The sequence below is a fragment of the Panthera tigris genome, chromosome C1 (genome assembly GCF_018350195.1).
Source record: "Panthera tigris isolate Pti1 chromosome C1, P.tigris_Pti1_mat1.1, whole genome shotgun sequence".
In the NCBI taxonomy this organism is placed as follows: Eukaryota; Metazoa; Chordata; class Mammalia; order Carnivora; family Felidae; genus Panthera; species Panthera tigris.
Window position 1 is genome coordinate 55,628,073 of NC_056667.1, and position 27,345 is coordinate 55,655,417.

The 27,345-nt window shown below is 42.9% G+C and overlaps 1 protein-coding gene and 1 long non-coding RNA gene across 3 annotated transcripts in view; one reads left to right on the forward strand and one right to left on the reverse strand.

The window, feature by feature from the left end:
- GNG12 (G protein subunit gamma 12) overlaps positions 1-24,467 on the reverse strand; it is a 105,868-nt gene extending 81,401 nt beyond the window's left edge. The window contains exon 1 of the mRNA XM_007089813.3: positions 24,385-24,467. The gene's annotated coding sequence lies outside the window, so the exon portion shown is untranslated. The remainder of the gene's footprint in view (positions 1-24,384) is intronic.
- On the forward strand, positions 22,820-25,624 carry LOC122241438. 2 transcript variants are annotated; one of them, XR_006221576.1, is made up of 3 exons: positions 22,820-22,873; positions 24,951-25,164; positions 25,474-25,624. It is a non-coding gene; the product is annotated as an uncharacterized LOC122241438 (long non-coding RNA). The 2 variants fall into 2 exon arrangements; XR_006221577.1 differs by lacking the exon at positions 22,820-22,873 and adding an exon at positions 23,883-24,029.
- Positions 25,625-27,345: the final 1,721 nt, after the last annotated feature.

Below are 27,345 nucleotides of genomic sequence, written 5' to 3' on the forward strand. Positions count from 1 at the left end.
CATAAGCCATATTTCAAGTAATCAAGTAGACATAGTAGCCACTGTACTGAACAGCACAGGTGTACGTATTTGTGTCACTGTAAAAAGATCCACTCGATAGGAATCGTCTAAAATGCATGTGATAACTTGCTAGACTCCATTACTATATAACATTTACTGTCATTATAAAATACAAAATTATAGCCCTGGGAGATCTTTAAACAGCCACTGGATCCTGATCATACCTGCTTCTAGTTCATGTTAATTCTCTAGAAAATACAGAATATAGCACTGTAGGAGGTGGGGTGGGGGGAACATTAGTTTTATAGGCCTGGCTTCTAGCTGTCTTGACTACCACGACTTCCAGCAAATCACTTAACTAACAGGTGCCTCCATTTCCCCACCCACAAAATAGGAAGTGACCCTGAATGGGCTATACTGAGAAACATGTTGGAGAATGTTTCCAGCTCTCAAGACATCTCCACCTTTCCTAGTCAGATCCGTTCTCATTTCCACTTGCAAATTCTGACATGATGTTATCTCAAATGGCAAAATGGATATAAAAGGGCCTTCAAAACATACAAGGCCCTACTGTAGGTGTAAGTGTAAAAGATACATGTTCCACAAAGGTGAGGCAAAATATACCCTGTGTCTTGAGCCTACCATAGAAATTTGTGTTACTAGATGTTGTAGGGCTCCTGACTTTATTTTTTTATTTAAAAAAATTTTTTTAATGTTTATTTTTGAGAGAGAGAGAGACAGAGCACAAGCTGGGGCAGAGAGAGAGGGAGATACAGAGGGACAGAGAGGGACACAGAATCAGAAATGGGCTCCAGGATCTGAGCTATTAGCACAGAGCCCATCATTAGGCTTGAACTCACAGACAACGAGATCGTGACCTGAGCTGAAGTCAGACACTTAACTGACTGAGCCACTCGGGTGCTCCAGGACTCCTGACTTTATAAAGCAATACTGTAATGCGTCAAAGAATCAGGACAAGTCTTGAGCCCGAAAGGTGAAAGACAGTAGGAACAAAAATGGTGACATTTTCCCTCACCGTGCAAAGGCTTTTGTCCTAGGAAAGGGCACACCCTGAGCAGGTGAACTGGCCTACTTTAACCAAATGGTGCCACCCCATTATCTCCACCTTGAGATGGGCTCCTGCTCGGAAGAGCTGGTCTGGGCTGTTCATCAGGAGAAATTCTCCCACCTGCTCACTGTCCTTAATCCACAGAGAGTTAGAGACTTGAAATTTTGTTTTTAATTAAAGAGCTGGTGGGATGTGTCCTCACCTACTTTGTAGATAATCTGGGGGGAAAGTATCCTGATTATGCCAAAGCTAGTGAGAAATTTTAAAAATAGACATGTAATTCCTATTTTGCCAACCTCTATGAGAATACATAAAAAGCCAGAGTAAACAAATGAAATTTTACTCAATATATTGTTTCTTATTTTTCTATGGAAAGGGCAGTGGCACTTTTTTGGTGGTGGTGGTGGTGGTGGTGGTGTGTGTATGTTTCCCAATGACAGTTTTAAAAGGACATCAAACATCTCTGGGCCCATATGCCCACCATCGTAATGCTACCACTTATTTTTGCCTGTTACGCTCCACACGCACACGTTATTACGTAACCATGGCCACAGTTCAAATGCTATTGATAGTAAACCCAGAGAAAGCTTTGGAGTTAGGAGGTGAGGTCTGAATGTTGGCTCCTCTAGAAGGTGAGGTCTGAATGTTGGCTTCTCCACTGATGACATGCAAGTCCTTGAACCATTTACCTGTAAGCCTCAATTTTCTAACGCGTAAAAATACCTTTAAGCACACAGTTGCTATCTGAATAAAAAGGGAGAATGTTGGCCCAATGCCACCAGGAAAGGCTCCATAAATGACGGCTATTATTTTCTTTTTCCATTTTATTTTAAATATTTTCTGGGTTTCTACACATATTCACAATGATTATTTAAGGGGCCTAAAATCAGTCCTTCATGTAAAAAGTTCCGATTTACTAAATCACTCCCATACTGCACTAAATAATGCAAATTGTCACCAGTCTTTATTATTATAAATAATATTACATTGGATATCTTCATGCTTTAGCTTTTTTCGTCCCTTTCACTTATTTCCCCAGCTTCCCTAAATTTCTAACAGTAGAATTAACAATTTTTTGTTTTTAAAAGGGCCTTTAATTAGCATATAACACCACCAACCAAATAATGGGGAATTTCTGAGATGTTGACATTTTACACATAAAATGGTATTCTTAATGCAGTTTTAATTTGTATTTCTAAGATAATTAGTGAAAATGAACTTTTTTTCCTGTTTATTAATGGTTTGTCACCTTGAAAAATAAGCTTATGTTTTTCTTATTCATAGAAGGATCTTCATATTTTTGTTATGAATTTCAATGAGCTCTTAAATAGTATATGATAATCAAGAGTTAGTATTTGTCTTTGCTATAAATATATTCCCTGTATTTTGAATTTTAGAATAAACACCTTTTAATTTACAGAGCATTTTAATAAATAATAAGCAACAGCCACATTTTGTATAAACCTCATGAGCTATGACATTGTTTCTTGGCAAAATGCTTGGCTTTTGATTGCTTTTCAATGTTCATTTACACCCACTTTTATTTTCACAGCAACCCTGTGAGTGAGCTGCGGAATACGACAATTCGCACTACACGCCTGAGAAAACCGAGACCCACGCAGGCCAGGCAACTTAAACAGGGTCACCGAGCCTTGGAGTTGGCCAAGATTGGACTCAGCCCTTTGTTCTTGGAACCACAGGAACCAAAATAAAGAGATGTGTTTTTGTGCAAAGGGATAATTATCTCAAGCACCAATTCTACCTCATTTCCTATTAAAAAACCTTTATACAAAGCATCAGAGAACCACACCTGCTGCACTAGAGGCTCTCCAGAAATGTTGGCATTTTTAATTCAGCTTTGTTGAGGTGTAATTGACAAGTAAAACTGTAAGATATTTCAAGTGTCCATCATGGCGATTTGATACACATTGCAAAAGGCTTCCTCCTATTTAGTTAATTAATACACCCATCATCTCACATATTGACCTTTTTCTTCGGGTGGGGTGAGAAAATTTAAGTTCTGCTTTTCTAGAAAATCTCAATGATATAATACAATGTTATCAACTACAGTCAACATGTTTCCCTTTAGATCCTCAGCCCTTATTCATTTTACAGCTTAAAGTTTTTACCAACCTCTCCCCGTGTCCCCCCCAGCCCCTGGCAACTACTTTTCTACTGTTTCTAGGAGTTTGATTTGATTTGTTTTGATTCCACATATAAACGATACCATGCAGTACTTGTCTTTCTCTGGCTAGTATTATTTTTAGAGAATCCACCAAAACAATGCCTTATGTAATGGACCATCCTTATGCAGTTAAAATAATCCAAATAACTTAGACCTAAATTAAGTGTTGCTTTACTGTCATTTTTTTTTTTTTTTTTAAACGAGCATAAACATCACTCTTCTTGCCAGTATTCCTTCCCTTCTGGGCTCAATGAAACCACTCTTCTCTATGAATTTCTATAACCTTTATCACTCTCTACCTTTTATAGCAGGTATTTTAGTATATGTTTCACCTCTTCTACTGAGTAAGATCCCAAGGTCCATATCTTATTTGTGTTTGTATCTCCCCAAAATCCTAGCACCCTACTCTGCACAGAGATAACACTGACTCAGTGTTTTAGTAAGAGATGAAGCACTTCATGCAGTTAAGAGACCAAGGTAAAAACAAACAAACAAAAAAATACAGTTAGTTAAAAATCAGAGCACTGAAGGCTGCATTAACTATGTGCTTTTTGCTAAGCTGCTCCTTATTCTGGCAAGCACACTAACATGAGACAGTCCTAATGCATTCTTAGGCCAGAAGTCTACATTAGCTAAACAGTACCAAACTACATTAAACAGAATGTCCAACAATGTTTCCAGCCTTGGACAAATCTGTGTAATTCTGTAGATATAGCTGTTATGCTTTTATTTGCAAATTCTGATATAACTCATTCCTCAAAAATTCACAGTGTACACACACACACACACACACACACACACACACACACACACACACACACACACTACAAAAGTCCTGGTTCAGCATTTGGGAAAAACGCAGATAAAAATATGAAACATCTGTTTCCTAATATCAGGAAAATTCACAGGAAACGATTAATGTTCACTAGGGAGAAAGAAAAATAATCTGGATCAAATTATAAAATGAAACTTCCAAAATTCACGATTAAGCCTACAAGTCACTACGTCTTCAGAACTGAGGGCGGGGGGGGCGATGTGAGGATTTCACATTTAAACTCGCCACAGTAGAAATATTTTTATTCCGTGTATATACAAATAAGCAAAAAAACTGTGTGCCTCCACCCTACGTAATATTCTCAGTTCCTAAGTCTCCCCACTGATATTTATATAACCCTTGGCAGTTTGGGTTGGTATTGTGTATGTATTTTCATAACGTGCTTAGTGTCTTACAGGGTGAATGAAAACCTAGCTAAACTGGGTGATGGTCCCTGTAAGGACAGGATGGGGTTCTTCTGAGAAAAATCAAGAGTGGCTTACATCTCCCAAGGACTGACAGGACCGGGTGGTCAGGGCCATAGCAAGGTCAAAGCAAACTACATATGAGGGTGGTGAGTTCTTCCACTATCCTGCCCCACATCAGCCTCTCTAAGCCTACCACATGCCTGGCAATGTGGAAGGTGCTGCAGATACAACAGAGAGCAACATATAGGCCTTCTCCTCGAGGAGCCTACGATAAGTCATGGAAACAAATGAGGAGGTAATTAAGAGCTTCAGCAGCATGTTATCTAATTGCAGTAAGTACGAGGAGCTCTGAGGGCACAGAGGAGGGGCATCTATACCAGTCTGGGATGATCATGGAAGGCTTACGAGAGGAAGCAGTGTTGGAGCTGAAGTATGAAGAACACCCAAGGTTAACCAGAAACTCAAAGGAGGGAGTCGTGAGCAAGGCAGAGGAAACAACCTGTGCCAATGCCCAAGAGGAAGTGAGTACCTAGGCCCACTGAGGACTGCAAACTGCTTAATGCACCGGGTTGGGGAGGTTTACATGCAAGAGAGGCCTCATCACCCAAGAGGCAGTACCAGGCAAAGCCCAAAGGGGGTGACTATAGTGAGAAGCATGGGGCCAACAGAAATGACCCAGGATCTCTAGCATCTTCACATCAGAAAGAACTAGTACTGATTTGGAGCACCTGGGTGGCTTAGTCGGTTAAGCATCCGACTTCAGCTCAAGGTCATGATCTTGCGGTTTGTGGGTTTGAGCCTCACGTCAGGCTCTGTGTTCACAGCTCAGAGCCTAAAGCCTGCTTCAGATTCTGTGTCTCCCTCTCTCTCTGCCCCTCCCCCACTCATGCTCACTCACTCTCTCTCTCTCTCTCTCTCAAAAATAAACATTACAAGAAAAAATAGTAACTAGTACTGACTCACTGACAGGCCTCTGGAGAGCAAGCAGTTAGAGGGCCCTATCAGAGATGATGCTGGTCCCCTCCAAGGACAAAGCAATAGCCAGCTACCCAGCCCCACAGATAGGAATAGTTGAGCCTTATCACAACCCCATGAGGAAGACAGAATTATCTCCATTTTACAGATAAGTTGCTGGTTTCAGAAGATCGTATTTAGCGATATTCCTTTCTGTACGTAGATCCTACTTTTGATTAGGGAAACCAACTCTTCTTGGTATGCTTGGGACTTTTGGTTTTAGCAGGGAAAGTTCCACATCCTAGAAATCCCTTCGGTGCCACACACAACCAAGATGGTTGGTCACCCTACTCAGGGTTTGTGAGGTACACACAGTGGACCAAAGGGTTTATGCCCCAGGTTCTTATATGGGAACTGGTGCAATGTTAAATGTGATCTAATCCCCAGAAATTAATCTGGACCCTTTGAGCCATGGGACCCTCTGGAAAATCTTGGGGGCTTGGAGGCTCGTAGATCATTTGCAATAATTCTTACTGAATAATATGTTCAAGGCACAAAGACTAGTTGAGAGCCCAGTGATCACTAGCTGTTGTCCTGAAGGGAAAGAACCACTTACTTAATGTTTAGAGAAAACAGCAATTAGCCAAAAGACTGGTTGAATTTAATTTCTGCTGTTGTTAACTGAGAGTTAACCAAACATTTTCAGCTTTAACATGTGACAGTGCAAATCTTCCTAAAATAAATTCGTCTACTTACCTACGCAGAATATAGCAAATATATTTTCATGTGTCTTTGTTAACTAGGGATCTTACAGTGCCTCACCCCATGGCCATGGCTTATACTGCTACTGTTCAACAGACAGAGTTAAAGTTTAGAAGATAAAGAAAAAGAACACAACACGGCTGCCAAAAAACTATGGTCACAACAGGATGTTACTTTATGACAGTATCTGACAGGCAGGGGGTGGCTGATACATCTATAGAGAATGAATGATGGCAAAAAACTGGGCCATGCAGAATTACAGAAAAGAAAATGACCAGGTGATGAGGGACCGTAAGGCAGGCTGAGGGCCAAGCACAAGCTAGCACAACTTCCCCCCAACCCCCAGTGGGATCTGTGTGATATTCCTCAGACACTTCTGGCTGCTCAAGCACAAAGGAAAGGGCAGAAAACAAATGGTTAAACTGATAGAGTCCACCAGTTTACAAATATCTCTTCAATAGCCTAATCTCCAGGAACTCCCTACTATCTTAATGATAATACTTTGCTAGAGGGAAAAATAGCCTTAGCTTGACAATAGCTAGGCCTCCAATAATCTAAAAAATCCTCTTTAGCATGTAGAAATCCCTTTAAGAAACTTCCTCTTGACTTTACCTCCCCCAACACCACAGTATATAAGCAGTCACTCTTCACGACCCCAGAGCAGCTCTTCCTGCCCGCGAGGCCTGTCCTCGTCCCGTCTTGCACCAAAGACGTTTGTCTTCAAGAATTCTTTCTTGGTCGTTGGCTCCATACCCCCGCCAACACCCTGAAAACCCATCACCGGGGATTGTGGAAGAGATGATGGCTTCACTTGAGCTTTTGCTACGGTGCTATTGAGTCAGGCATCTGCCGTACAGGGTTCTGGTCTGAGAAAAGGGAGCATAAGCTCTTCAAGGGCTCTCCCTTCCTTGCAACAGGGGTATGAGTGAAATAGCCCATGCGGCCTTCAGGCAGCAGAAGATGCAGAGAGACTTCAAACTGCTAGGAATCAAGGGCCCTCCATTGAATCCTGACTCAAAGGCATCCTCCCAGAATCTCAGTTAATGTTAGCCAGACACAATTCCCCACTGTGAGAACTCTCCGCACACAGGAATGGAGATAGGAGCCTTAGACTCTTTCTCTGGCGACAATGATTTCCAACATATTTCTGGTTACTTTTCAATGAAAAAAATATTTTCGAAATCCAACCATGCTTGAATAGAGCTATTAAAAAAAACAACAACTCCTCGGCAGGGTTGAACTTTTATTAGCCTCAGAAAACTTAAGAAAACAAAAAGTAAAATTGAGCAGCATTTATCACTGTAATATATAACTATGTTTCCCTCTGCAAGTTCCAGCTTTATGGGAGTGTCCCGGGTAACTGAGTTTCTGCCACATGGTGAAAATAATCATTTTGTCCACTGGGCTTAGCTCTCTAATCGTTATCACTCCTTTCGATGACATACTTTCTGTTGGATGCTGAGACAGCGAGGAAGACAGTCATCCCACAAATATTCAGGTGATGTCTGCTGCACAGAGTCAGGCAGCATAATAAGGGCAGGATGCAGCAAAGGGCACTGCCCGGAGCTGGATCAGAAAAATCAGACAGGGAAGGTTTTGGTTTCACTCTGCCAGACCTTTGACGTGGATGAGCTACTTCTCCGGGCCTTGGCCTCAGAAGCAAATGATAAGTGCTCCTTAGCTGATGCTAGGAGCGGCCACCCAAACCCTGGTTTGGGGGCTTTGACTCCACTGAGTGATTCAGTTTTAAATTGTAGCCACCAAAACGGGTGGGCATTGAGTGAGAGTCCCTTGGTCACTGAAAACCAATCAAAGGAGTAGATAAGATATAGAGATTCTAAGGACTTGTTCATCTTTTCCTATATCATCAAGAGATCAATAGCTTACAAAAACAAATCCCACTGTGTTCAACATAATCCACTCAAAGACATAATTCTACAGTAAGAAGACAAGTCTTAAGAAAACCAACACAGCAGGCACAACCTCTCTGTTCCTGCACCTACCACTTGCTGCCTGGATAAAGCCACCTTTGCTGCCTCTACTGTTAACATTAGTTTGTACCCTCTCCCAGACATTCTCATGAGCTTTCCATTTTATATACATGCTGAACTACACAATCTGATGACTTTCCTTTGGGGGAATGCACAAGCCTGAACTCACTGCAACAGAAAAAAAACAAAAACAAACAAACAAAAACCTACCACCCAGAGCCAAGGAAAACAAACAAACAAACAAATAAACAAACAAAAAACCCCTGTTATTCACCATACCTCTAGGAAGGGATTTAACAGCAGCCCAGGGCATCTGATGATGTTCTGTACAGCTAGCCATTTCCATGCTCAACTCGTCTCCTTGACCCCCCCAACCCTGTTCTTATTTGTTTATGCACCTGCATAGGCAATTTGATTATAAGGCCTTGTGACTGCACAGGCCATACTTTATACTTCTATGTATTTTTCTTCCTTCCCACAAGAATGAGCTCTTTGCTTAACACACCCTAGGTTTTCAATAAACGAAAGGGAGGAAAAACAAAAAAGCCCTAAACGTTCATGTTTATAACTAATTGTGAATCCAGAAATTAGGTTCCTATTTATCTTCTATTGCTTAAGCTAGGTTTTGTTCCTATGAACATGTCTCCCCTACAAGTGCTGTGGACACTGATGATGTAAGGCAGTCTTTCTTAACCTTTTATGACACCCACCTTTGAAAACCATAAAAACCTTCCCTTCCCTAACCAGATTCTGATGTGCCCTTTCCATGGCTGTTTCAGGAAACTGATGTGCGTTCTCAGTCTCCCCTGCTGGATCCTCTCCTCTCCCCTAAATCCAGTAACTTTCAAATCTACATCTCTCCATCCCCAGCCTCTTCTCTGAACTCTATAGTTATTTATCCGACTGACTTCTTGATATCTTCCCAAGGATGCCTTATTAGGATCTCAAGCTTAACAACGGCCACAACCAAATTCTTAAATGATCCCCCCACACTGCTCCCCTGGGGCTCCCAGTGCTGGAAGCTGGACACCACCATTCATGCCTTTGCTCAAGCCCAAATCCTCATTCACCTTTGGCTCCTTTCTCACCTACTGTTCATCTAGTCAACCCACCAGCAAATCCCGTCAGCCCTACCTTCAAAACGTCTCGGATCCAGTCACACCTCAGGGTCTCCTCCAAGTCTCCTGGTCTGAGCTGGCAGCATCCCCATGGGTCTCTGGGCTTCGGCCGTGCTCCTCCCCCCATTCCAAGTCTAGTGTCCCTCAGCAGTGGGGGTGTCATCTTTCTTCACCTTACTCCCCTGCTCAAAACTCTCCAAGGGCTTCTAGGCATGTTTAGCACACGAGCTAAATCCTCGGCTTCCTGGGTTCTACATGAACTGGCCCTGGCTCACTCTACCCAGACACACTGACCTCCCCTTCTCCTCAAATGAGCCAAGCAATCCAGGGGCCCCTGGCTGGCTCTGTGGGTAGAGCCATATGACTTTTGATCTTGAGGTTATAAGTCTGAGCCCCAAACTTGAGGTTGTAAGTTTGGGCCTAGAGATTACTTTAAAAAACACGTATTTTAAAAAGTATTTCTTATGTAGAAACATAAAAGCAAAACAAACAAACAAAAAAACCCAAATATGCCAAGCAATCGCCTGCCTCAGTGCTGAGACACATTCTTCCTCCTGCTCCAACTCACACACACTTTTCAACCTCACTTCCTTCAGGTCTCTGTGACGAGTGTCCTCTCCTCAGAGAGGCCCTACACTCTCCTTTCTTACCCTGCTTTGCTCTTCTTCATAGCACTTAACACTTCCTGGCATTCTATTTGCTATCTTATTGAATTATTATCTCTCTCCTTCACTGGAATGTAAACTCCACGAGAAGAGGACGTTGTTTATTCACTGCTGTACCCACCGTGCCTGAGGAGATGCCTGACAGGGACTACGTATTTTTTTTTTTTTTTTTTTGTTACTGAATGAATGCATATTCTCAAATAGCCAGAAATATTTTATGCAACTGAATTTTTCTAATGTTTATATTATGAAAATATTTCCCTCTTTCCCAAGCAAATCATCACACAGTGTATGGTTTTTTAAATGACCCAGCTCCCTTGCTTAGGTTTGGATATGTCTGCCATCTTTCACACACCCCACTGGGGGGTGGACCAGGGTGCCCCACCCCCTGAGGGTCAGTGATGTGGTGGGTAGGCTCAACGTACACAAACTCATGGCTATGTCCTGAGTTTTTATCCAAGCATCTGACATGTTTTATAGCCTTTTGCCTCTTACGAAAGCCTTAAAGCTTTATTACCTTCAAAAAAATGCTCAGAGAATTCAACTAATAAAGAGACTGTCTGCCTTATTTATGGTAATGGCCGTGTTTCTTTCAGTTAATTCTGAATAGGGCTGGCTCAAATTTCAATGCCAAGCGGTTTGCTACACTACTTTTGTTGTGTGCTTCCAAAGCAGTTTGGTCCCAGTGGCCAAAGATTATACTATGGAACATTAAGAAAACTTTTTGGAAAAAAAAAATAAAAAGAAGCATAGATTTCTCCTGCCAGGTATCTATCTTCTATACATTTGGATTTTCTGGTGGCTTACTTCAATATGGGTGCTTTTCAGAAGAGCAGTGTTTTCCTTCATGAATGAACCCCATTTATCATGATACGCCAAGTGGTCAGTGTTAGCTCCGAGGGGACAGCCATTCTCCCAGGCTTCTGGCATTTTCCCAGCATGGCAGTGAATGCCACCCTGCAGAGACCAGTATCTCACTCTCTGAATTCCACCTTTCTCTCCTTTACTTGGCCTCTTAGCAGACCTCAGCTTCAGAGAGTTCAATCAGCGACATTTGTCTACTGTGTCTTTTCTCCTTTTCTAAAAGCATCATTTTTCTCGAACTTTTGTGGGTGAAACTTTGGACCTCTCATGTAAACACAAGGCATTATTAATTTCCAATCACTTGAGAAATTAAGTCAGACACAGCACGGTTCAAGGATACGGTCAAATTCTGACACTGGAGTTGACAAAAATAGAAAACAATGATCCGCATCAGTTCTGCCCTTTGACCTCCTTAACAAATAAAATACAATAAATCATATGCAAGTCACAGTGAATTTTTTCTTATATGTGTATTTCTTTAAAGCTTAAAAGTTTTGAAGTTTTTGACATGGTATCTCATTTAATCGTTTAGGAATGCAAGTTGTTAGGCTGGCGTGTCCAAAAAGGAAAATGGTAGATACTGATTATCAGGCATTTCGTCATCCAAGTCAAAAACTCCCAAAAAATCAATTCTTTTTTTTTTTTAACCACAAATCTGGATTCCTAGAACATGTGTGTTTGTGTGTTTATGTGCGACTTAACTCTGCAGTCCTTGCACCTCTCTCGGGCTGTACAAGTGGCCTTTTCCCCTCTGTTCTCTGAACATTGAACATGGGCAGAGCCAACATAAACTATACACTAGTGACATTCTGAACGACCCTCAAATTCCTGCTCTCTTCTGCAAAGTTTCACTGCCAACCCTCCTAAAGCTCCCCCCACCGCTTCCCTCAAATAGTGTTTTATATTTTCTTCTCTTCACTTAGCTTGGTTGGACAAGTATTTTGTTAACAGTCCTTTGGCCAGTGTCAGGGTAGGGCTTCTGGCAAAAGTCAGGGTTGCAGCATTTCAGAGGCCTAGCACTAACTCTAGAAAATATTCCCCTATTTTAACTCTTTTACTCCTCTTTTCTTCTGCCATGCAAAAAGGAAGAAGAAAAAAAATTTAAAAACCTCCATACATTCAACAAAGATACATCCAGCCACAAAAACAGTGCCATCTGGCTTAAAACCAAAAGAATCTTAACATCCTAGCTGGGGGCTTACAAGTCCTGAAGCCCCTAACACAGATAAAGTCTTATAAATAAGTCATATCCAAACATGAACTTCTGCCTTTTTTGCTTTTTCAGTTTACTTATGTGAAAATGTGGCCAACACTATGGTGGTTCAGCCTCCCCGTAGCCCTCAACATTTCCCTGCTAACGGAACCCCAGTTTGTTCAGGAAGAGATGCTGTGAGTTCAGAAAAGGTCCTGGCCTGAGGGGGAGCTTTGTGGGGGTACTGGGAAAGGATTCTGCCTCCTCATAAATGACAGAAGCGGCATGGTAGATCCCTCACTGGTTCTCAACTTTGAAACTGGTCATGAGACACAGAACTGTGACAATCGTTTAGTGACCACCAGAAGGAAAGTCTATGTTTTAAACCCAACACCGCAAACAGGGTAGATCAAAGGAATGGAGACAGACAGATCCATAGTGGCAAAGGGCAGAAGCAGCTGTCTCCTTCAGACTTTCTGAAGATCTGGAGAAATAGCTCCCTACTTGTTAGGGCCTCAATTAGTCATGTTTTCTGCCATTTACAGCCTTGACACAAGTGAGATGATAAAAGAAAAAATTATGGCTTAATTTGGTTTCCCTTAACTTAGACGTAAGAAAATTTGCTTGGCAAACCTCAAGGTAATATAGCCAAGGCCAATATAACTTGCTCTTGCTTTATTATTTAGCAAAGAGGCCCTCAAGTCTTTCTCAATCCACAGTGATCGTTCATTCATTCGTTCGTTTGTTCCTTCCTTCCTTCCTTCCTTCCTTCCTTCCAGCCAGCTATCCATCTAACCAACCATCCATCCACCCACCCATCCATAATCCCTCTTTTATTCTGCCAACAACCAACTGCTGAGCCCCTACCCTGTGCTGGGCACTGGGGATACAAACAACCCAAAGGACAAAAAAATATTATACCCATTTTAGAGTTAAGGACACTGAGATTGAGAAGGTTTAGATATTTTTTACAATACCACAAGTCTACAAGTGGCAGAGCTAGGAGTCAAATCTAGAACTATCTGAATTCATAGGCTTGTGCTTTTCACTATACCATGCAGCTTCAAACCTAGCCATCACTTTGCTGGCCTAATTTAGAAATAATTAAAACTGTATTGATTTTAATATTCTGCAATTCTTACTACCCCCACCTCACCATCTGCAGTGAATCTAAAGTAGTTACACTGTACTGTATCTAGACATTTTGTCTCACCAAGACCAAATGTCCACTGTCTACCTGGAAGTCTGACTGACACTGTGTTTACAGGATGGCGATGCCACCATGATGCCTTTTGCTTCCACATTCGTCTCGAATCTATTGGCTACTGTATGCTCCATCATTTGGGGACCTTTTCTACCTTACCAGTGCCTGGTACTCTCTGGCACATGACAGGTCCTCCCTACATATCTGCTAATTAAACGAAGAAAAATAAGCCAAAGAATAAGATGCTGTCTCAGGAAATCCTGAATGCCAGTTCTTAAGACTCTTAGTTTAATGAGTTGATATCACTTCTAAGACCTTGGCAGAGAGTGCCAGTCCAGAAGGCGCATAATAAGTTGCTGACTGAGCAATCTGTACCTGATGTTTATAGCAAATATATTCTTGTGAAACCCTAAACAACCCAAATGTCTAGTACTTGGATACAAAGTTAAACCAACGGCTACTTACCAGCCCAGGGGATTATTTTATCGCCTATCGTAAGGAGAAAGATGTAAACTATGAGCACACAGGAAAAGGGCAACATGAACCAAGGTTAGATGCAAAAGTAGACGAACAAAGAGGATGTACACACTGATCCCAACTATGCAAAAATACACACATGGACACGGGCATTAGAATGAGAGTCTAAACTCCTAAGAACAGTTCTCAAGTGTCCAATAAAAATTCAGAATCTAATAAAACCACTCACAACTGGCTTTTCTTTCTACTGTTTTATTCCCACAGACCTTCCTATGATCAATATGACAGAATTCTTACAGAACACATCTTCACAACTGAACATGTGACCAGTTTTGAAAAACATGCTTTCTATGTACCTATGATGAAAATGAATGCCTTAACTGGTAAAAGACATCCATTTATTTGCCAGGCTCAACATATACATTGTTCTCAGTGTCTGAAGGCCATGTCATAATGAATGCCCTATGTGTGTGTATGTGTGTGAAAAGCACAATAAGTGACACTTTTCCAAACTATATATCAGATAATCCAGTTTTCTTTGCAGGAACAATCATTCCTTGCTGAGACTGGCACACTCGGGGTGCTTTCTGCTTAAGACCTGCATTGCCATACCCTTCCCTTGGCTAAATCAGGCTTCTTCCAGAATTTCTGAACTTGGGCGCACCCCTCTCAAACAACAATGGGTACCACTTCTTGAATATTTCGCTATATACTAAACATAATTGTAAGCACTTCTTATGAACCCCACTTCAACTTTGTTTCCTACTCTAACCCCAAACACAGAGTATATGGCATGCAGCTCAGTAAATACATGTCTACCCAGAGTTACACTTTAGTGCATTTAATTCTCATGTCCACACTGAGGAGGTATTATAATTATTGACACTTTACAGACGGGGTCCAGAGAGCTAAAGTCAATTGCTCAACAAGCTAACATTTTGCTAAGGTCAACAAGAAAGGATTAGTTATCTTTCTTACTTCACCTCTCCCCATTTCAATACCTGGCTCATTCAAACTTGGAATATCACACTTTTATGAGTTAAAAATTAACTGATAAGACACAAAAAGTCATGTTCACAAGAATAATGTCTAAAATTCTTTTTCCACTCAAACTTAACTTGTCCTGCCATTAAAATGCAGACCCTTGAAAGGCAGAGACCTCCTACCCATCAACGCTTCACTGGAAGATGGAAGTGCTCTAAGAGGTGTCACCAAGTATGAGACATAGAGAAAGGCAGTCCCATTGCTTGTCCAGTGCTTACACATACAAGCACAGTTGAGTTAGGCAGCTCAAAACCATGAGTTCAACTGACTATGGGGAAAACAACAACAACAACAACAACTCAAGTACGAATAACACAAAAGTAAGACCTAACATTCCACACCTGAAATCTCAAAAAGCCCAACTAGGGTTATGTGGCTTAAGGAAAAGGGCCCCTTGCTGTGGTAGTTCTGACTTTGGGAAAATCCCAAATCCCAGATGAATTCATTCAACTGACTCGCAGTTACACTTTTCACACTTTGCCTGAAGAAGTTCTAACCTAGAAAACGGGGTGGGAGATGGAGAAAAAAGGATCAGTCTAGTTCCAGTGGGCAGGGATGCTGTCTCTGGGATTTTCCTAACGTGGACCACAGCATTTAACAAAAAACCACATCCTCAAAGCCAAAGCCTTTCTCAAGTTCTGTTGCAAGCAGGGCCGAGGCAACCAGCGCCCCCACTGGCACTACAGGATCACCACAATGGCCTCAAAACAAGCTTCCCTGATTCAAATGCTCTCTCTCCAGATCCTCAGTCTCCTCAGAGGCCCCCCTCTGTGTTTTCTAATGCCCTATACAACGCGAGGCTACCTGAGCTGACCAATCTCTACCTTCCTCTACTATGGTGACTGCCCCTCCCATCCTCTTCCCCTCCTGGCACTGGCCTCTCAGCCATGCTGCTGCCCCGGGCTGGATGGAATGCCCTCTGTCCATTCAAGTCCAGTCAGGCCCTGCTAACTCCAACTCCTCCAAGCCAACTCCCTCAACCCCACCTCTCTGACTGACTTCTGATCACCTTCCTATATGTTAAGCCCTTTTGTGGAAATAAATAGACTCCCTTGAGTGACCTCAATTATGAGACACTTATTGTAAGTATATACAGACAATAAGAGCCATGGGACGGGCCTCACTGAGACCAAAACCAAACCAAACAAACCAACAGGCCAAGAACTGGAAGGAACCAGAACAGCCTCCACAATTAGATTCTCTGGTCTCCCAACAGCAGCAGGAGTGTGGAGTCCCATGCACTGACGATGACCCAGCCTCTTCCTCCCGCTTCTGTTGCTCCTGCCACACATGTTGGGTCTTCCCTCTGCTTCCTCATAGTTTCTGCTGACTCAAAGCCTGCCCAATGGCCTCTCTGAGATTTTATTTCCAGCCTACAGATTAGACTGCCACTGGGCAACTGTCCCTGCTCTGGGTGTCTTTCATGCACAAATTCTTATAAAGAATCTGACTAGGCCCATTTTACTGGGCTGAGCAGTACTGGGCTGTGACCTGGTCAGAGCAGATCAGGATGCTTGTCAGACTATGGCTGCCTGAGGATCAGGGGCTCTTCTTGATCCAACCAACTGTGGCTGAGAGAGAAAGGTAAGGGAAGAAGTCACATTAGTTAAGAACATGGCCATTTTTAACAAACAGTTTGGGCTGCTACCCGCAGCAGAAATTGGACTTTTCAGAAGGGGCTACAGACACATTTATTAGTTCCTCTGGTGAATGGCTCTTCTTCACACCTCTAATGCCCTTATAAAATACGCATTCCTAGGCCTGGCCATGGAGGACAGAGCACTGTATACTAGCCTATAGTCACTTCATGCCTATTTGTCCTGATACTGTACTTAAGCAGGTAATGCCAGATAACCCAGAACCACAGGGCACTCACGGGTGAACCTCCCTGGAGGACGGACTTAAGTTCTCACGGTGTCTGCCAGGCACTGCAACTGTTTACACACACTTCTCATAGAGCAATTCTCAAACTTTTGGTCTTAGGACCCCTTTACACTCTTTAAATTGAGGCTCACAAAGGGCTTCTGTTTATTTGGCTTAACCTATTGATATATTCACTGTTAGAAATTAAAGCAGAAGTTTTGAAAATATTCATTAATCCATTAAAAATATAACTGATAGGGAGGGGTGTGTGGTTGGCTCAGTCGGCTGAACGTCCAACTCCTGATTCCGGCTCAGGTCATGATCCCAGGGCTGTGGGATCGAGCCCCATGTCAGGCTCCACACTGACCATGGAGACTGCCTAAGATTCCCTCTCCCTCCACCCTGCTCCCTTGCTCACACTCTCTCTCTAAAAACACCAAAAAACTATAAATATATTTATATGTATAAATATAAAACTGACAAATCCATCAGATCTCAACAAAAGCAGTATTTTATGAAAAACAACTGTTTTCTAAAACAAAAAAAAAATTAGTGAGAAGAGATTTACGTTTTTGTAAACCTACTTAATGTCAAGTCTCTGCAAATCTCTAATAGGAAACAGCTAGATTCTCATTTCTGATTCTGAGTCCAATCTGCTGTGTGATATATTGTTTCCATTGTCATATATGAAGAAAGTCTAGGCTTATACAGATATAGATGGAAAGGCTTTTCAGATAACTGTGGATATGTTTCTTTGATACCATGCCAAAAGTTAACAGGAGATGATTTTCTTTTAATTATTTATTTTTGAGAGACAGCGAGAGATAGAGCATGAATAGGGGAGGGGCAGAGAGAGAGGGAGACACAGCATTCAAAGCAGGCTCCAGGCTCTGAGCTGTCAGCACAGAGCCCGCCTCGGGGCTTGAACTCGTGAAGTGTGAGATCATGACTTGAGCCGAAGTCGGACGCTTAACCGACTGAGCCACCCAGGCACCACTGCAAGAGATGAGTTCTTAAAAGTTACCTCAATCGCTTTCAATGAACTTTTCACACTCTGCTATATGAAAATTGAATAATCTGTCTTGCATTTGAATAGAACTTTTACCCAGGCAGGGTTTGCAGCATTCACACTGGTCATTGAGAAACAGTGGCTCCCTGATTCCACAGGTATTCCAAATGTTGACACATTTCATCACACAGGATCAAAATCACACTCACTAATATCACCACGGATCTCACCGGAACGTCTTTGAGTATACTGGAAGTAATGTGTGGGTTGTCGCCAAGCTTATGGGGGCAGACACAAGTTCTTTAAAATTCCAATTTTTGCTTGCAAGCTAGAATTTCATCACAGGCAACACATACTGACAGTTGTTTTTTTTGAAGTGACAGCCTCACTTTGTTCTTTTTCGAGAAACTGTCCGCCAAATATCCAAGTCTGAATAGTCATAGTTTGTCTATCAGACATTCTTTCAAGTAAAAATGGGGTCAGTTCAGCTTGCAACTCAAATAATCACGCAAGTGTTTTTCCTTGAGACAATCATCACACTTTATCATCAGAAGGGCTTTATTCTCCTAATTGTGCCACAAAGAATGTTAAAAAGATGTGCCTTCAAGGACTGAGACTTAGTAAAGTTGATAATTTTTACTGCTTCAAGGACATACTTATGTGAAAATGGCTTTTTTTTTTTTTTTTTTTAACTGTGAGTGTGTGTGGTGGTGAGGAATGTGGGCACTAATACCATTTGGTGGCACTGCCTTACTTATGATTAGGCACCAAGAGTTTTAGCCACCACTGCTTTTGCATCATTCTAAATGTCAATAGGATGAAAAGGTCAAATAATATCTTAATATTATAAAAATAAATTTGATGTTGTGGATGCCCTGGAAGGATCTTGAGACTCCCAGGGTCTTTGAACCTCACCTTGAAAAACACTGTTCTGAAAAGTGCTGAATAGGGGTGCCTGGGTGACTCAGTGGGTTAAGTGTCCGACTTCGGGTCAGGTCATGACCTTGCAATTCGTGGGTTTGAGTCCCATGTCAGGCTGTGTGCAGAGTCTGGAGCCTACTTCAGTTTCTGTGTCTCCCTGTCTCTGCCCCTTCCCCCTGCCCTCTCTCTCTCAAAAATAAACATTAAAAAAAATTTTTTTAAGTGCTTAATAAATATTCATGAATCCCTCAATGAATGAATAAAACTTCATATTAAGCATGGAGGTTCTGGAAAGGTTTCATGGATGAGGTACTTTTCCAGTGGGGCCATCAAGACCACACAGGTTGTGTGAAGGTGCACGAGGTGGGGAGGAGCTCGAGCAAAGGGAGAGGTAGAAATATGCAGGGAACATAACTGGAGCAGAAGCAGAAGAAAATCTAACTTCAGATGAGCAGCACCTTACGTGTTGCAAAGCACGTTCACACCGCCCTCCATCTCCATCAGTTCCCCACAACAGCGCCGTAAGACGGGGTTACCAACCCCTGTGGTGCAGGGGAGGAGACTGAGGTCAGTCTGCAGCTCCCTAAAGGCAGGGACTATGCTTGCTTTCCCCATAATGAATTTTGAAGCCTCACACACAGGTCAGCACAACAAAGGCACACAATGAATGTTCATGGAGTTAAATGAACACATGAGGCTCAGAAAAATTCGTCACCTGCTCAAGATCCCACAGCTGGGAAGCGGTGGCTCCAGCACCAGACCCAGGTTTTCTGGCACCAGATCCCATGTGGTTGCCACCATACCGATGTCTTCAAAGCAACAGAAAGCACAGCCATGTTTTGGGGGGACTGGATTATCAGCATGAGTGGCCTATGAACTGAGGAATTTGGGGTAAGGGAGATACATGATCGCATTTGTGGGGCAGAGGAAGAATCCCAACGGGATCTGGGAGGCATGGAGTAGTGAAGGACAGGAGAGACCAGTTTGGATCCTGTGTTCATGGTCGAAGTGAAAAGACAGATGGGGTTGGGGGGAGTGTCACATTTCACAGATTTCCCCTAATTCTGACACTTCACTGTGTGAATTTGGATAAGTTAGCCTTCCTGTTTGATCCTTACTTTCCTTATCTGCAGAACAGGATAATGATCATATAAAATTTCATAGAATCACTGTATTAAATAAAATGCACACAAGGCAACCAGCACAGGTCTCACCTCAGCTCACTGAGTATCAGCTACATGAAAGGAAGGAAGGCAGAGATGAGATGGAAGGAGGAAAAAGGGAGAGAAGGAAATGCTTGTTGAATGCCTGAGTGAACGTGGGCAGTGCCACAGGGAGAGCTGATCTCCAAGCCCTGCTGTGGTTTCAAAACTAGAGAACATAAAAGAAGCATCAGCTCATTCTAAGGTTTCGAGCCTCGGTAAGCAGAAGGAGTGGATACACAGGTGGCCACGGGGAATCCAAACAGAGGTGCCAAGGAGGCTTGGTACTATGGATGCCAAAGGGCCAGACTTGCAACAAAGATCAGGAGGTCCTCTGGGGAGAGGGAATGGCCCAGAATTTCCCTTAGTCTGGGAAAGGCCCAGAGTAAAGGATCAATTAACATTCTGGGACGTTATAAATGAGGGCAAATGGGGAAAAAGGAGAAAATGGATCAGAGACACACAAAAAAAGGAAGCACCTGCTTAAAACTATTTTTAATGGCTCCAAACCCTCATCTGCAAGGCACACTTAGGCTCTATCTCTGCCTCCAGCCAGGCATTCCCGCTGCTCTGCCAAGCCTGACATTTGATGCTTGCGTGACACCAGACTTCTGCAGACTCTGCTCTGTCTGCCTGAAAGGCATTCACTGCTTCCCCAAAAGCAGATTTCTCAAAAAGTGGCACTTGTAACACTTTTTAAAATGTGTGTTTATTTAAGAGAAAGGGGGAGTCCCAAGCAGGCTCCACACTGTCAGCAAACAGCCTGCCCGACATGGGACTCGAAATCACAAACCGGGAGATCAAGACCTGAGCCAAAATCAAAAGTCGGATGCTTAACTCACTGAGCCACCCAGACGCCCCAGCACTTATTATTTTTAAGGTCATCTGTTAAGATTATGGAGAGACAAAACTATCATTAGAGAGAACAGTGCTCAAAGTGGTACCTTGGAAGCTCTGGTCCGCTCATCGTCCCCTAGGCTAGTCCAGCCGGCTACCTCCCCCGGCCCCACCTGCTGTGGCTGCCACGCCCCACCTCACTCTCGCCTCTCCCTGCTCCTTTCCCAGCCTCCCCCTGGACCCTGCTCCTCCTGCTGCAATAGAGTGAGGTGTGTCTTTCCCCCAAGACAGGACCCTGTCCCAGATGTCTCAGATGCCCAGTCCCAGCTGTGGGGCTGAGTGGGCCAGGAAAGCTGGGATCGAAGGCACCAGAAGAGGAGCAACAGACAGAGGATAGGTATCATTCGTGTGAGAAGAGACCAAAGGTGATAGACACGTCCAGAAGAAGTTAGTGCATTTCCCAAATGTTAGACAATTAAGGATCTAAGGGATGCATTCTCATCTGGAGAAGTATTGCCCACTGCCTACTCCAGGGGTGGAAATTGGTTCTCAGGGAAGGGAAGTAAAACAATTCTTAGATATTACATAGTTCATGTCCCTCCAAAGCTCAACCCTACCCAATAAAATCTTATTCTTTATCTCAATTATTATATTTATCTTAGTGGGGGAAACATTTAAGTTAATTTAAATTTAAGCTAATTAATTTAATTATATTTATTTTTTTCTCCATATGCGGTCATAATGAACCAAGGGTTGAGAAGCACTGATCTAGAAGGTGATTCAATACAAGGGGTGAGAGAATGGCACCCTTAAGGACTGAATGCAGGGGATGTGTAGGGAAAAGCAGTGAGAATGACTTTTTTCCCCTTTCCTTCATAAGTCAGCTTCCTGAACCATAACTATCCTGAGCACTTACCACACGTGAGGCCCCATGTTAAGTGCTGACCATGTTATCGTTTTACCTGTTACCCTTGCAACAATCTTAGGAAGTTATGTTCCCTTTTTACAGATGCTTAGAGAATGTAGGGGGCCCCACAAGGGGTCAGTGGCAAAAGATGCAAGTTTAGTTCTTAGCCCAAGTCAGACACATTGTAGGGGTGTGATTATCCTAACTATGAGCAGAGCTGCCAGGCCTGAACACATCTGTTGGAAGAGGAAAAAGTTTCTGCTACATGGAGAGCTCACCCAAAACTGTTACTTGAATGAGACAGGAGAGAAGCAAAAATGCAAGTGGGAGAGGAGACAACTGATGCAGAAGGGGTCCAGGCAGCAGGACGGGATAGATTCCAAGAGGAAGGGCTGGTTTAGCAAGCAACAGAGCAGGAAGAGAGTGGAAGGAAGCGGAGAAAGCTGGTTCAGGCCTGTGGGCAAGGTGATGGGGGCAGGGCCTGGGGGCTGAATCCTGTCCCCACTGAAGGCAGGCTGAATGAATTCCTGGTGGAATCAATCAACACGACAGCATTATTTCTCCAGCAACCTTCTTCAACGAGACTCAGTTCATCAATATTATGCCTACCTTCCCTCTCCCCAAGGCCCAGAACTAGGAAAGGCAACCAGACACCATGCTTTAGTGAAGTAACGCCTAATCTTTCCTAGTATGAAGACAACTTCTTGCCATCAAAAATAAAACAAACAACTTCCTAGCACTTGGTAATAGAAGCTGTCCTCTTAGTATCCATTGTGAGAAAATGCTCAGTCCACATTGACTTTGTCCAGCTGGGACACTTAACATGACTTCATAGTGTCTTTATCACAAAGATGCATGTGAACAACAGATGTCCAATAGGTGAGATATTCAGTCTGCAGGCCATGCTTTTACATCCGGATTTTCAACCCCCCTGCAATAAATCCTTCCCCCATCCCCACCTTGGGCTGCAGGTTGGAGATCCCTTATCTACAAAAGAGGCAAGAGATATCCCAGATTGGGACGGCATCCAGCATCAGTTTAAATTCCAGTTCTCTGATGACCAGCAATTTAATGACAGGTGAGTTGCTTAAACTCTGTATGATTGTGTCTTGTTTGTAAAAAGAGCGTAGTAATACAAGTTTTCAGCTTCAGGTGAGACTGAATTGATCGCATCTAACACAGAACCCGACACACAAGAGGTGGTGAGTATTATTTCTGTTCTCTGGAATCAATGGTTCTATTTTCAAAGTGTTCCCAGGACCAGCAGCATAAGCGTCACCTGGCAACCAGTTCCACAATTCTTTGAGCCTCAACACGGACTCCTCCAGGGGTGGGCCCCACAACTTCTGTTTTAACAAACCCTCCAGGTAACTCTGGGGCTCAGTAAAATTTGAGGACCATTTCTCTAGGGTAGTGGTTTTCAACTTTTTTTTCCTCTATTATAAACAGGGGAATACTTTTGGACAAAGGTAAAATAAGGAACTTTGAAACAGCTCTGATGGTACTGGGTTAGCAAGGCTCCACTTGTGCCCCCTGGGTCCTGCCTCATTCCCCGCAGCCATCCTGAGGGACCTCAGCAATAGGAAACAGTGGTCTTTGGTGTAGTTACGTATATTACAGTTTTTGGTGGCACCACTGAAAAAACCTAAAAGATTCAACCCTACACCATTCAACCATAACTATAAGGCAAATCCTGCCATAGTAAAATAATGCTTCCTGGGGTTATAAGGGGTATCTTCAGCTGAAAGGTCACCCTCTAGGGTTGCCCTCAAGGGCCATATTGCTGGCCTGCCTTCACTATTGTATATGTGTGGGGGCAACCTTCTCACAAATGCCCAGCTAACCATCCTTCTTTGGCCCCAGCTACATGTCACACTGCCTGCTACCCAGAGCAGGCTGTACCCCACTCATGTGAGGTCAGCACACCTACTCTGTTGTAGCAGAAATAGGTTTTATGGCTTGACCAAAATTTGGTGATGCACCTGTGGAGAGAGTCAAGGCTCACCAGTGAGCTGCGGGCATGGCAGCGGAGAATCACTGCCTGGGGACAAGGTTTGAGGACCAGTGACGTAGATGTGCTACCTGGGGAGACAATTCCTGAGCAGGTTTGTTTACTGAAGACCATATGGCACCACATATTCCACATGGGACTTAAAGAGGCTGATGTGGGGAGAAAAAAAAGCAAAAGGAAGAAAAGTCACAGTTCTCATGAAAGGGGATCTGCTTTGGTTTCTTGGAGGAAATAGCAGACTTTGGAAGGGTGGATGAGGGAATGCCTAGTTAAGCAAGATTATGAAAAACTAGCACCGCTGATCAAATCTGTCATCTATCATCAGTACCGAGCCTTCCAGCTCACATTTCATATGGGCTGTTGAGTTATTACTGTCTATACTCTGACAAAAAGATTCACCTTGACACCGAAGTTCACCAATTGCAGCATCAGAGAGAAAAGAAAACCCACCCACGACTCATATCAAAACGAAACGTATTTCCAGACAACAAAGACCAATTAAGAAGGAGGAGGTAGTAAAGGGATTTCCTCACTGATTTTCTAATTTGAGCCTCTCCCAATATCGTGGGGGGGGGGGGCCGTGGGGGGTGGGAGTGGGAGCAAATGCAGAGCAGGTGTTAACTACTTCAGGTAACAGATAAGGAAACTGAGGCACAGGTGGGCTAAGTGCCCCGCTAAAGTTCACACTGCTGATGAGGGGCAAGAACTAGGTCTAACGAGGCCTCAGAGAGAGATCTAAGTCCAACCCCTCATTTTGCAGAGGAGCCACCTTCCACCCAGAAAGTGGGGTGGTTGGCCCAGGGTGAGTCTCCTGGTTCGGCACAAGGCCAGACGTACCTGAACCACTAGAAAAAGAGAGCCTCTCACCTGGTGAGAATGAGATAGGAGGGGAAGACAGGCCTTTTTCTCCTCCTCAAGAATCTCTAAAGCTGGATTGTCCACAATGATAGCCATTAGCTACATGTGGCTATATAAATTTTAATTAAAATTAAATAAAGCGAAAAATCCAACTTCTCAGTTACACTAGTCATGTTCCAAGTACTCAAGAGCCACATGTATCTGGACTGAACATTTCTGTAGCGGCAGAAAGTTCTGCATAGAATTGCTCTGAAGAACACCCTTTATGACAAGGATGTCATATTTGGGTGGACATCAGGCAGCTGGAACTGGAATCAGGGGTCCCAGGGATGCCACAATTAGTGCTATGAACTCAAGCAGATCTCTGGGCCTCAGTTTCCTGACTTGTAAAAAGCAGAAGTTGGACTCCAAGACCACAATGGCCCCTTTGAGCTGTACCATCCCATGATTCTGCTCCTAAAACTCCAGAGGGCAGGCTTCTGACTCCCCACTCTCCTTTCTTAGGACTTTCATGCTGGCCTTTCATCAAATTAGATCAGGAGAATAATGCACTTGGACTTTATCATTTTCTGTAGGAACATAATCACTGAATAAGAATGAAACTGCATCTTTCTAATCATTTCAAGGATTAAAATAAGAAACAGCCACCAGAACAACCCCTCCAGATATTCCCTGGGAATAACTGCTGAAGATACTAAGGAATCTACCCTCAGTGTTCCTCACCTAAGGATCTACGTGACAAATCGGTTGGACCTTAGGGCCAGAAAAAATATATATCTACAGAAAGTGGTACACTTCTTTTCACCACGGGGTGAAAACTACACTCTTCACTATGATTTGGGGGGTGGAGGGAGGTGGGGTTGGCTCCTCAGGGGATCAGATGCTTGGGTATCAGTCCATGCCTGAGCTCGAGGCCCCTCCCACAGCACCTGGAAGGATACGGTCTCCTTACTGAGCTCCCGATCACTTCCTGGGTCAAGCTCTACCCCCACTGAATATCTATTTTCAACAGAGGTCACATCTAACACTTTTTGAAAGTACAGCTAGAATGGTAACATGTTTTAAAAAAACAGTTCAATGATCTGTCTACTATTCCAGACTGCAGAAATAGAAATGTGGAGTACTGCAAGAATAAAAAACACGAACCTCAAATCATTGAGCCCAAAAGAACTACCTATCCTGCTAGAATCAGCAGAAGGTTGGCTAAGGGGAACTTCAGCATCCTCCTTCCTCCTCACCATTATCTCCACCAGGCCCTCCAATTAAATTAATTAAACTCCAATTAATTAAACAATGGCAAACATTTACCGGGCTTCTAGTTCGCTCAGTGCCAGGCACAGCTTTCAGCACTTTATATATATCAACTTATTTATGCCTCACAATAGCCCCAGGAAGAAGGGGCTCTACCTCCATTTTCCAGGAGAGGAAACTGAAGCAGTGAAAGGTTACGTAACTTGTTCAAGGTCACACAGCAGCAAGTGGCAGAGCTGGGTGCTGGTCAGGCTCCTGTTCTCTGCCATTACAGGACCCCTCTTTTCAATATGGACAATGAACACTGTCTCACCTTATAAAGTATACATTAAAAAAAACCTTTAGAAAACATTGCAAAAACATGCAAAAAAAAAAAAAAATTGTACTTGCTTAGCAAACAGAGTTTCCAGAACGTCCATTAGCACCCCTTGCAGACTGCCAGCTTTGAGCCCTTTCTGAAATTCGGGACAATGCCAACCCTTTAATTCTGTCACTTTTCCAACATTTACTCTAAACTTCCTCAGTATTGTTTTCTGGTGAAATTACCAAAATACTACATTCAGTACAACAATCGGCCAAAGGCACGTTAATAATCAGCAAAACTGTTCCTACCTATGAAACCCCATCTTTAACAAGAACAAGTCACAAACAATAAAAAGACAATTGAGCTGGGAACTGATAATTCCAGTCTTTGCAGCTGTTATGAGCCAGTTTAGAAACAAATTTGCATGCATGATTACTGGGCTTTTTATAAACATGGTACCTGCCAGGAAGCAGTTCCACTTTCTCTTCTCTGGACTTTCTGTCCTTCACGTAGACGCTGACTCCATTAAGCCCCAAGCTTTACAATGCTTTCATGTGCTTTTATGATTTCTATGGTTATCAGGACAATAAAAGAAAAGTTTCTTAAAGGTGTAAGAAAATTAACGCTTGTTGAGTTATGCGTGTTTTTTTAGTATTAGACGATAGCATAGTATAGTCAAGCAAGGATAGGTTTGAATTCTGGCTGTGCAGCCTTGGACAAGTTACTGAACCTTTCTGAGTTACAGTTTTCTCTTCCATAAAATGAACTACTTAGATTTTACAAGGCTTGTAAAGCCTGGTTAAGAGCAGGCACAGAAAAGTTATCTTCCACTCCTTCTCATCATCAAAGTTACAAAAGTTTTTTTTTTTTTTTTTAAAGTTAGTTTTAAAACCACATTGCACTCTTGAGATTTCATTTTTCATTTTTGTTCAGTCTATGACCAAAAGAGTTCTTGAGGGACTTCCACTTTCAGATACTTCTGGAAAGTGTTACCATACAGAAGGCTTCTAGCTCTCAGGGGTGAATGGGGGAAATCTATGTGGAATGGACATTCAATCCCAACCGTCTGAAACAGAACAAAACAAAACAGTATTTGTATCTGGCAAAACAAACCCAGAAATCATTTCTATGAATGTAAATTTTATAGGTCACCTTCCCTCACCATTTTTCCTTTCCTTGACAAAGTAAAAATATGCTGCTGGACATAAAACTTATGTTGACCACTAAAGCCATTTCTAGTCAAAATTCAAGAGCCTACATATGCCCCTCAAAAACAACAATTTGCTCTTAGGCTCCATATTGAACCTGGACATGAGTAACACCTCTGTCACAGAATCCCAGATTTCAGCCTTCCCCAAAAAACGGTCATGAGGTGGTGTGACCTGCCAGAGAGACAGAGCTTTGATCAAGACCCC